We start from the raw sequence: 9,959 nt of genomic DNA, 5'->3' as shown, positions 1-9,959 counted from the left end.
ACCTTCACAGCCCTCCTCTGGGCTCACTCCAGGAGCTCCATGTCCCTCTTGTGCTGGGGAGCCCAGACCTGGACACAGCACTGCAGACATGGCCCATCTCCTTCTGAAGACAGAAGCTTTCAGATGAGTTCCTGCTATGACATGAACCTGGAAACTGTGAAGTTTGTGTTGTGCCCACAGTGTTGACAGTAGCTGAGGTCCAACACACGGGTCGGGAACAGTCAGATACAGGTACTGCTGCAGAGAGTTCACGTGAGAGGAGGTCATGCTAAGAGTAAAGCATTTTGATTGCCAGCTCATTTCCACGTGCCTGCTTCATGGCACTCCCTATTGGTATTCCATGAGAGTCTTTTTAAAAGACAGAAAATAAACATTTTCTGGAAATATTTTGAGATCTTTGTGCACTGGACACCATCAGAAGCAAAACACACCGAAAAGATGTCTCCTTTCACCTGCTTTGGGGTGACTTGGTGGCTGGTCCACTGTTGGTGGGGAAACTGCAGCTAAAGGGGAGTCTGAATCAGGGCCTCCACGTACTCCAGGCTTCTGGCACAGGCTCCCCTGCCAAAGAGTGGGCTGGCTGCACATTAGTCTTTGCATCGTTGTCTTTGTCTCATCTTTCTTGTGGTCTGGTCCAACCCAGCTCTTCACCATCAACCCTCCTTCCCATGGGGAGCTGGGGGTCGGCCTCTTCTCACAGGTAACCAGTGACAGGATCAGAGGGCATGGCCTCAAGTTGCGCCAGGGGAGGTTCAGGCTGGCAATGAGGAGACATTTCTGCTCAGAAGGAGCAGTCAGGCACTGGGACGGGTTGCCCAGGGAGGTGGTGGAGTCACCGTCCCTGGGGGTGTTCAAGGAGAGGTTGGGCTTGGTGCTTGGGGACATGGGTTAGTGGGTGGACAGTGGTGGCAGGGGGGTGGTTGGACCAGGTGATCTTGGAGGGCTTTCCCAACCTTAACGATTCTGTGATTTTATGATTCTGTGCCACTCTCCTTTCTTCCCTGACTGCTTTGCTTCAAAATCCTTTGCCAGAAGCATGAAGAACAACCAGAAAATCTTAAGCAAGCTCACAGTGGTATGAGGGGAAGAAGAGAAAGATTCGTGAGTGCCTTGACAAAGTATCACCCTGCACCTCGCATCCTTTTAATCATGCCCAGCCTTATCGCATCAGGTACTGGTAAAAAGCTCAAACTCCAGATGCATCCCTTATCACTGGTAAAGGTTTTGCTCTGTGGCCGTAGATGCTGAGCAGCTGAGACCAGCGCGGGGAGGATGAGAGCTGTCACTTGAAGCCAAGATGCGTGCGTGCCAAAGTGATTTTGCCAGCAGTAGATCTGGAGTGGAGGGGAGAAGGAAAAGAGGACGACATCTTTAGACACCCTCGCTCAAACTACCTGCAGTAGGTTTTGTCAACCTTAACTCGTGTCCTCCCGAGGCACAGCAGGCGTCAAGACAATCCCTGTGAGCACGTGAACTTGGGAGCACTGGAAATAATTATCCAAGCCACTCTCCATTTAAACCAGCAGAGCTGGTGCTCTGCTGTAATGAAAAGATCTCGTTCTTTGCCCTGTCGCAGCGGGAACCCGGGCTATATTAAGCCACCCTGACTGGCCTTTAAGGTTTTAGTGATGTTTCTTTCATTTGAGAGTTATCTTTCTGCCAATTTAGAATCCCATCTCTTCCCCACAAAGCGAACCTACGGCTACCCTAGCAGCAGCAGGAGGATGGTAGATGGCCAGGAAAATAGAGGTAGGAGAGGAGCGTGGCATTTAGAAATAATGAGTTCATTTTCCTGCATTTTAGGGCCTTTTAGACCAAGGTTTTAGTAAAAAAGACAAATGAGCCTCAATCAAAGAGGAGCTCTAACCGAGTATCTGGAACAAGGCGTAAGTAGCAACAAGGTGGGCACTGCTGCCGCACCAACCAGCAACAAGAAATGACAGTAATAGCACGAGAGCTTTGGGACTATTAGGCAGCTCCATTCCCTAGGAAGGACGCGGAGGACACACTTTAAAATAAAGCGGCGTGGCCCTTTCTTTGCAGATTCAAAGGAAGCTTTAGCTTCCCATCTCCACATGCAAAGGAGGCGCTCAGCTTTCTCTCAGTCGCATGCAAATCACTCTCCTCACGCACAAAGGAAAAACAGCAGTGTAAGAGCAGTATGTTGATATCATATTTTATACCTCAAAAAAAGGACTTTTCAGAATGACAGCTCCCGGTGTGATCCCACATGCTGTGCAATCGCGTGGGCAAACGCTAATTCCACCCAGGTAATGAGAGCAAACGGGACGGGGTCAGGAACAGGCACCAGCAAAGGCAGGCGTGCTCCTGGCAGCCGGAGCACACCGAGCAATTCCTGCACCCTCCCTGAAGTTTGTAGCGTGTCGGGGATGACACGTCTGATAGCTGCAATAGCTGTGCCACTAGCATGCTTCATGCCATGCTTACTGCTGCTGTTATTCCTGGAGAAAATAAAAAAAAAAAAAAAAAAAAAAAGCCGCAAGATATCGCAGTGCTGACACACGGCGCCCTTTGTGCGTTCAGGTGATTACAACTTAACCCCGGGTTACAGGATTATGGCAGATGTGTAGCAGCGTGTTCACAGCCAGCCCTCAGGATGACTCATCTCGCGATGAACCTCATTATGGGCAAGGAAACCTTTAAGCTGTCAAAGGCCAGGTTTTGTCCCTGGCTTCCAGAGCCGAATGGAGGAAAGAGCAAGGCCAAGGTGGAGAGCATCACTCTGGGTGCAGGTGAGGGGCTTGGTGGCAAGCAGTGGATTTCTTCCTTTGCTCTCCCACAGCATGGTTTGTGTCACAGGCCCCAGCCCTGCCCCTTCCCTGTGCATTTAGGACAGGCTGCCAGCTGCAGGATCAGCCCAGGGCTGGCCTTGCTTCCTGGACAGCATGGGACTGGGATGGTGAGGGGACAACATCCAACCATCTCCTATGGAAAGCATCTCTGCAGCCTGGCCTGCAGCCTGGTGCTCTTCCCGTTTCATCAAAACCTGTTTTTGTTTTTAAATCGGAGTAACACTTCTCTCTACTGCTAATTACAGCCCAGCAATCCTAACTCAGTGTGCAAACAAGGCCATCATCCAAGTATTGTTTTACATAACCAGAGCGCCAGAGTTGTTAGCATTTGCATAATGTTCAATTATTTAGTCAGAACATAAAATTTGTCTCCCTCTCCAAAACATTTTTATGAAATGTCTCAATAATTAAACACCACTATGTTTATTAACAGCAGGGGAAGCTCATAAAGCGTATTAGTCACAAGGAGACAAGTAACTACATCGAGCTACAGTGATCAAAAGACGCCACGCCAAGGTAGGTGGCCAAGCGTGGCAAGCCCAGCGGAAACTCCTACAGGCAGCTGAGAGGAACACAAAAGCACAGCGGATCAGCTGCTGTACCTCGGAGAGATGGGGGAGCCCAAATTTCATGGCTTAATTCACTCATTAATCAACACACAGACTGCTTTGATTATATTGGGTCCCTGTGTCTGTGGCAGGTAACGTTTGGGGACGCCTGAAGGCCTGTGCTCTGGGGAAGGGCTCTGCTCCCACAGGCTGCCCTTGGGGCCTGGGCTTTGGGGTGACTCCCTGTGAGGTTCAGAGGCTGGGATGAGGTTTCTGAATGTGTGTGGGATGTCCCCAGCTCCAGGTAAGGCTTGGGAGAGTGCTTCAGTGAGTCAAACTCAGAGGCTGCAGCGGAGAGCTCTGCGTGTTGGCAGGCCATGTACTCTAGTTGGATCAAAACAGCTCCCGTGCCCAAGCTCCACGTTGTCCCAAGCTGCTCAAAGGAAAGGCAGAATCTGGGACCAGAAGTTGTTTCCTTTTAAAGGTGCGATCACACACTACATTAAGAGGAAGAATCTCATACGTCCTGGGAGCAAGCAATCTTCTCTAATACCAAGTGTTTCAGTAAGTGGCGCTTTTTAACTTACATTTATGGGAAGCAAAAATATTCAAAAGTTATTTCATTCAGGCAAGATAGAGATTTATGCCCCTTTTAACTCTGAGTTTATTCAGTAGCATTTCAATAACGTTACATAAGAAATCAAGCTCGAGTCCTCCTGCCTTCTCCAAAACTCATCCGTTACTTTCTAACGAGGTCTCCAAATTACTCCAGACAGCTTCTGAGAGACAGGCGTACAGCAGAGAGGCTCCCTCTTCGTCCATCAATCTGTACAAGGGCAGCCAAGGCAGCCACCTCGTCTCCTCCCACAGCCTTGGCGCGATGCCTAAGGCTCAGTCCGAGCACCGCTGAGCGCGGTGCCTGCGGACTCCTATGGGTAGAGCTGAGGAATTATTTGTGCAAAGGGGGAAAAAAATCAAATGGGAAATCCTTCACAAAATAATATTTTTGGAGGAATATTTTAATATTAATATGGTTAATATTTTGGGAGGAGTCCGGAGCAAGAGGGCACGCTGAGCTCCTCGCAGCCCCCTCAGGTCGGACAGCACTGCTCTTGCTCAGGAGTCCCTTTGTTGTGGGTCGCTGTAAGGACGTGACCACACAAAAGGCTTCACGAGGCAAAAAGCAATCGCTTTTGCATCACTCGCCTCCGGTAGATGCAAAGGAGTTAAAAGCAGGCAACCCCTGCTTAGAGGAGCGGCCGGGCTGGGACCGGCGTGTGCTGTGTCTGGACAGGCTCAGGGCCTTGCTCGTCTGCCTCGTCGGCAGGCAGTGTGCCCATCAAAATCATCTCCTGTGCTGAGCGTGGAGAGGAAGAGCCAGCCGCTTATTAAGGCTTCTCTGTTATTTCTTTCGTGAGGGTGGCTGTATTTTCCTGAACTGCTGTTAAATGAATTCTCCTCTTGTCTGAACTCGGGGGGGTTTCCCTCTGCTCTTTCTGGACTGCTCTCGTTGGACCCTGGGTGTAGGCAGTGGTTTGCAGGGGTTATGGATAGTCACGTTAAATTCAGAGGGGTAAAAAAATAATAATAATAATAACAAAGAATAAAATAAAGCGAGGATGGGATTTTGGGGGGAAACACTATTACCAGAGCTTGACTTGGGACAACCTTGGCTCTCCAGTTCAAACTCCCAGTTGAGCTGCTCGGGTTGGAAAGGCCCTTTAAATATCAGCTGGTAAATGACCAGCTCATGACCCTTCCCTTTATTAGCCTGTTTCTCAGGCAGAGTTTACTTACAAAGGCAGGTTAGGAAATCACACGTCAACTCAGAAATCATGGGGGAGAAACGGGGACTGCTTGCTGCAGGGCATCAGGAGGCCCCCAGGTACCGCTGTACCTGGCTCCGTGTCCTTGAAGACCGCAGAACAGGCTTCAGGGGGACTGCGAGCCTGCTCCGCGTCCCATTTCATATGCAAATCAGCTAATAAACAAAGCCTTGCGAGCTAACAAAAAGAAATCAACAACAGACTGCAAAGGTACCTGAGGTGGAAGGAAGCAAAATGGTTCTCCATCGCTGTGCTTCGGAAACTTGGGTGCAGTCTGAGCTGTGTTCGGAGCAGCTCCTGAGAGGCTGGGGGTCCTGGAGAGGGAGGGAGGTCAGCATCTCCTGAACAACCTCCATTTAAGCTGCAGTAGGTGAGCCAGAAGGGTTTCTTCTGGGAACAGAGCCAACGGAGAGGAGAATTAGGGTCTGGGGGTGAAGCAGAGGCACCCACAGGAAGGAAGATCTGAATGGACCTTGGGAAAAACGTGTTGCACCAGCATAAAGCTTTGAAGAGTACCACGAGGCAGAGAACTACCTGGGAGTAAAAATCCATAAAAACCTCCTATTGGTATTTATTCTGAGATCAGGCGATCAGACAACAGAGGATTGCATGCTCTTCGAGCTCAATACCTCCCACCAACATCTGGGCAGTGTGGTGAACCCTGGGAAGAAGTGAGCTAAAGTAAAATTCATCATGGAGCAAGGGGACAGCCCCAGAGCTGTGCCCACTCCTGCGTGGCGAGGCCGTGCCGGGTCACCCAGGTTGTGCCTTGCCCTAGGGCTTAATGAGCTGCGCGGCGCGGCCCCGTGCTCACAGATCCCTCTTTTTTCCCCTGACTCTAACAGTGCAGAAGTGATCTGCGAGCCGCAAACACGGAATCCTGTAATTAAACCTTTGTTACCCGCAGCTGAGTGCTCATCACGTCTACAAAGCAAACATTTTGGCATGTTTATTGCACTCCCTCCAAACTAAAAGGGGATTAATGGCGTTGCAAAATTACAGCGAGCTGCTCGCTACGCTGCTGCTGGATATTTTCCCTGACAACAAGATTTTATATTCCTCTTCATCTTCAGAAAAATGCAATGCATTTCGCAAACGCTTTTACTGTCAAAAGCAACACAGCACAAAACACCATATCAAAGTAAAGGCTGGAGGGCTATTTTGGCCTTAAACATTTATTACGCTTTGCTGTACATTAAAAATCATTTAGTCATTTCTTTTTTTTTTTTTTTTTTACTTAAAATTACTAAACATTAGGAGGTAGCTAATTACGATAATCCCACTCATAAACTAAGTCACTGAATGTACAGGTCTTGCAGAGGAAGATGCACGGCACGCAGCTGCATTTGCATTGCGCGGGGCGCTCCACCAGTGGGGACAAAACTGATTGCCAAATGTCACCTTGCTCCTCAGACAGAAGGCCAAAGACATCTCACAAATCACTTCTGGGAGAGGAAGCCGTTCTGTTTCCCAAGTGTTTTGTTGTTGCTCTTTGACTGCAATCCAAACTGCGTCCGTTTATGCGCGTGAGTCACGAACAAAGGGTGAATTTTTAGGTTTGATGCCAGTGTTGGATGTTCTGTACCGACGATCTATATTGCAGCTGCCTGAGCAGAATGGATCGGCTGGAGTCAGTCATGTTGCTTCTCGGCTGGAAACGTGCAATGACGTCCTTAGGAAAGCTGATCAGATCTGAAAGGCTTGTTCTGGTGGCGTGAAGCGTGAACGATAAATCACCCTTCATACAGAGAAGAAAAATGGATTTGTATTTGCAGCTTTCCATTGCCGCCGATGAGGCGTTTGTCCAAAGCAAAACGCACGGGCTCAGAACCTGTTTTCTGCCTACCTGTTGACCACGCAGCGGTGCCAGGACTCACTCACACGACCCTTGGACTTGGAATGAAGAAATGACGGTGCAGAGCGATGCCGTGAGAGGATGAAATTTCCCCCGGGTGGCCAAGTCCAAGCTGCGGAGGGCCACGGGGCTGCTTTCACACAGGTCAGTGCCGATGGCTGCGGTAGGAGGCGGCGCAGAAGCCAAGTCCACCAGCCAGCGCCTTCAGCAACCTCCCAGGCCAAGGCCCCGCCGTTCGTGTTGAGCATCACTTGATGGGTTTTGACTCCACAAATGTGTTAGCTGCTTTTCGAAGCACCTAAACCCTCGGTATCTGCAGCCTCCTGCTCAGATCCAGAACACCCCACGAGGTGTCTGAGAGCTGTCTGAGATGGGGAGCACCCGGGTGTTGCTTTCCCTGAGATCGCACAGGCCATGCCAGCGGACCCCCACCTTCCTGCTCCGTTATTACTGAGCCTCTTTCAACAGGAGATGGTCCGAGGGCTTTCCAGGCTTCCCCACGCAGCTGCTGCACAGCTCGCACTCCAGAAATAGGCACAATTCATCAGGTTTCATGATTTTAGCCAGCGAGAGGACTGCAAGGATGTGGACCGTACCTTCAGTGGTTGAGTCATCGTCCCTGGAGGTCTTTAAAAGATGCTTAGATGTAGAGCTCAGTGATATGGTTTACTGGAGGACTGGTTAGTGTTAGGTCAGAGGTTGGACTCAGTGATCTTGGAGGTCTCTTCCAACCTAGATGATTCTGGGATTTACATCTCCTGATGCATGGGATGTGGGTTGGGTCTTTGGCAATAATGGGAGAGCACATATTGGGTCCTTTTTTCATATATTACAGTCCTTTAATACAGAAACCATTTGCTGAAGATTGCTACAGATAGCAACAATGTATCTTAAAATAACACTTTATGCTAATGAATTATTTATTACAGAGGGAGTTAAAATGCTGCTTATGGTATCAGAAAAATGTGGCCATTTCTACTGTAGATCCTACAGGATGACCTGGATACAGAAACAAAGCAAAAAACCCCTTGAGATTAAGGGTTGTGCACCCATTCTCATGGTGGGGACAACAGAAAAAAGTGTTTGCATGACCAGCCTTTGGACAGTATAGCCCAAGGCTGCTGTCGTGTAGCCAAGTCACAATTTCTGTTGAGGATCTATTAGCAGAGGGCTGTCTCACCACTTCCAATGCCCTTTGTGGCCTGTGTAAAAGAGAAAACCCCGGGCCAGTCGGCAGGAACCACCTGGAAGCCAGCCCTGCTGCCGGCTGGCTGGCGAGCTGGGTGCAGCTGTGCAAAAAGCTGAGCGAGGCCTTCGGCAACCACGCGAGCTTCCTGGCTTTGATAAATAATATAACACTTGGTTTTTGTCCTCCTGTTTTCTGTGATGAAAGATATCTGTCCAAAATCTGCTGTCAGAGCCTCGGATACTCACACACTCCAATGCCCTGCTTATTTGTTGTGAAATGAAATAATCGTCGCTGAGCGAGGCTGGGTTTTACTCCACACCTCCTCAGAGAAAACAAAACTTCAACACTGCAGATGTGCTTCCTGGGAAATCCTAGGTTTCCTAAGGTCTCCCTGCATTATTTTTTTTTTTTTTCTGAAAGGAATGTTAATGCAACAACAAATCCAAAATCACAAATGCAAACATAAATAAACCTAGGGAGTGCAGCAGTAAGGCAACACCTCACGCGTGCACCCATACACAAAGAGAAACGTTTGCCTTAGCAGTGGTGCATTCAATTCCCAGTGTTTTGGAATGGGTTTTGTTGTTAGCTTCTTTAATTGCAATTGCATAGCTCACGGGAAGGTGCTACAACACATTGAGTGATTTTGGTCAATCAGCAGCAAATATTTCTCTCTTCAACCTTGTTAAGCAGCTGAAGGTGAATTGCCCACACGACTTCATGAGCTGGAGTCCCAAACTGGTGCTGGAAACTCAAGTTGCACAGTGTGAGAATATTATATGAAGGTAGTAAAGTGCAGAGATGCTATTATTATTATTTTTTAATGAGAATAATTATGAGTTGGTAGGGGGTGACATTTGAAGCTGACACTGCAATGGAGTTCACAGTTTCTTCCAACATTTCAGTTTGGGCTGTAGCTCAAGGCTTTCCAGTTCTTTTTTTTTTTTTTAACTAAACATACAAACTGTCTGTTGCCTCTAATGCTATGCTCCTAACGGAGAATGATGATTTCACATAAAGGAAAAACAGTTGCAACCAGATAAATTCAGGTAGGAAAGATTGGAATGCATCAATGAGCTTCCTACTTCAGTTCAATTTCCTTATTGCTCGCTATCTAGCAAAAATTGTGCAACCAAGGTTGTTCATAGAAGGAGCAGAGGAATTTTTATTCCTGGTCATGTATAAACGTGCACACTTGTGTCTCATGAAATGTAACCTAAAACTGGAGGCTGCACCACTCTCGGTTCAGCTAGGCAAACACAGAGCTCAAGCAACACATTTTAGTGGAGTACTCTCTAGGAGCTATTCATGAAAACCTCTGTGGTCCACACAGCTTTCACAGAAAAAGCATCAGGCAATTCCAGTGAAACACAACAGAATCGGGATGTTACTGCACAATTTATACATGTAAACAGAGGAAAAAAAAACAACAAACAGAAGTTTCCAGCAACGACTGAAATTCAGCAAAATTTTAAAAAGATCCTCTTTTGATACAAACATCTTAAAATGCAGAAAACACAGGAAATACTTAAGGCAGAAATTTTGTTTTCCAAAGTGTAAGTATGTCCTCAGCATAATTTAAGTAATCCATTGCAATCCTGATTGCTGCAATTGCTTAAGGTAAACTTTTTGACTGCACCTATTGCACACATTCTCCACAGCTATGTAGTAAGAGCCCTCTCTGGTATCAGAGATTCTTCATCGTGATTAGCTGGTCTGTAGAAGTTC

This window comes from Netta rufina (assembly GCF_964035555.1).
Source record: "Netta rufina genome assembly, chromosome: 1".
Taxonomy (NCBI): domain Eukaryota; kingdom Metazoa; phylum Chordata; class Aves; order Anseriformes; family Anatidae; genus Netta; species Netta rufina.
The sequence above is the reverse complement of the archived record's forward strand: the minus strand, read 5'-3'. Positions refer to the sequence as shown.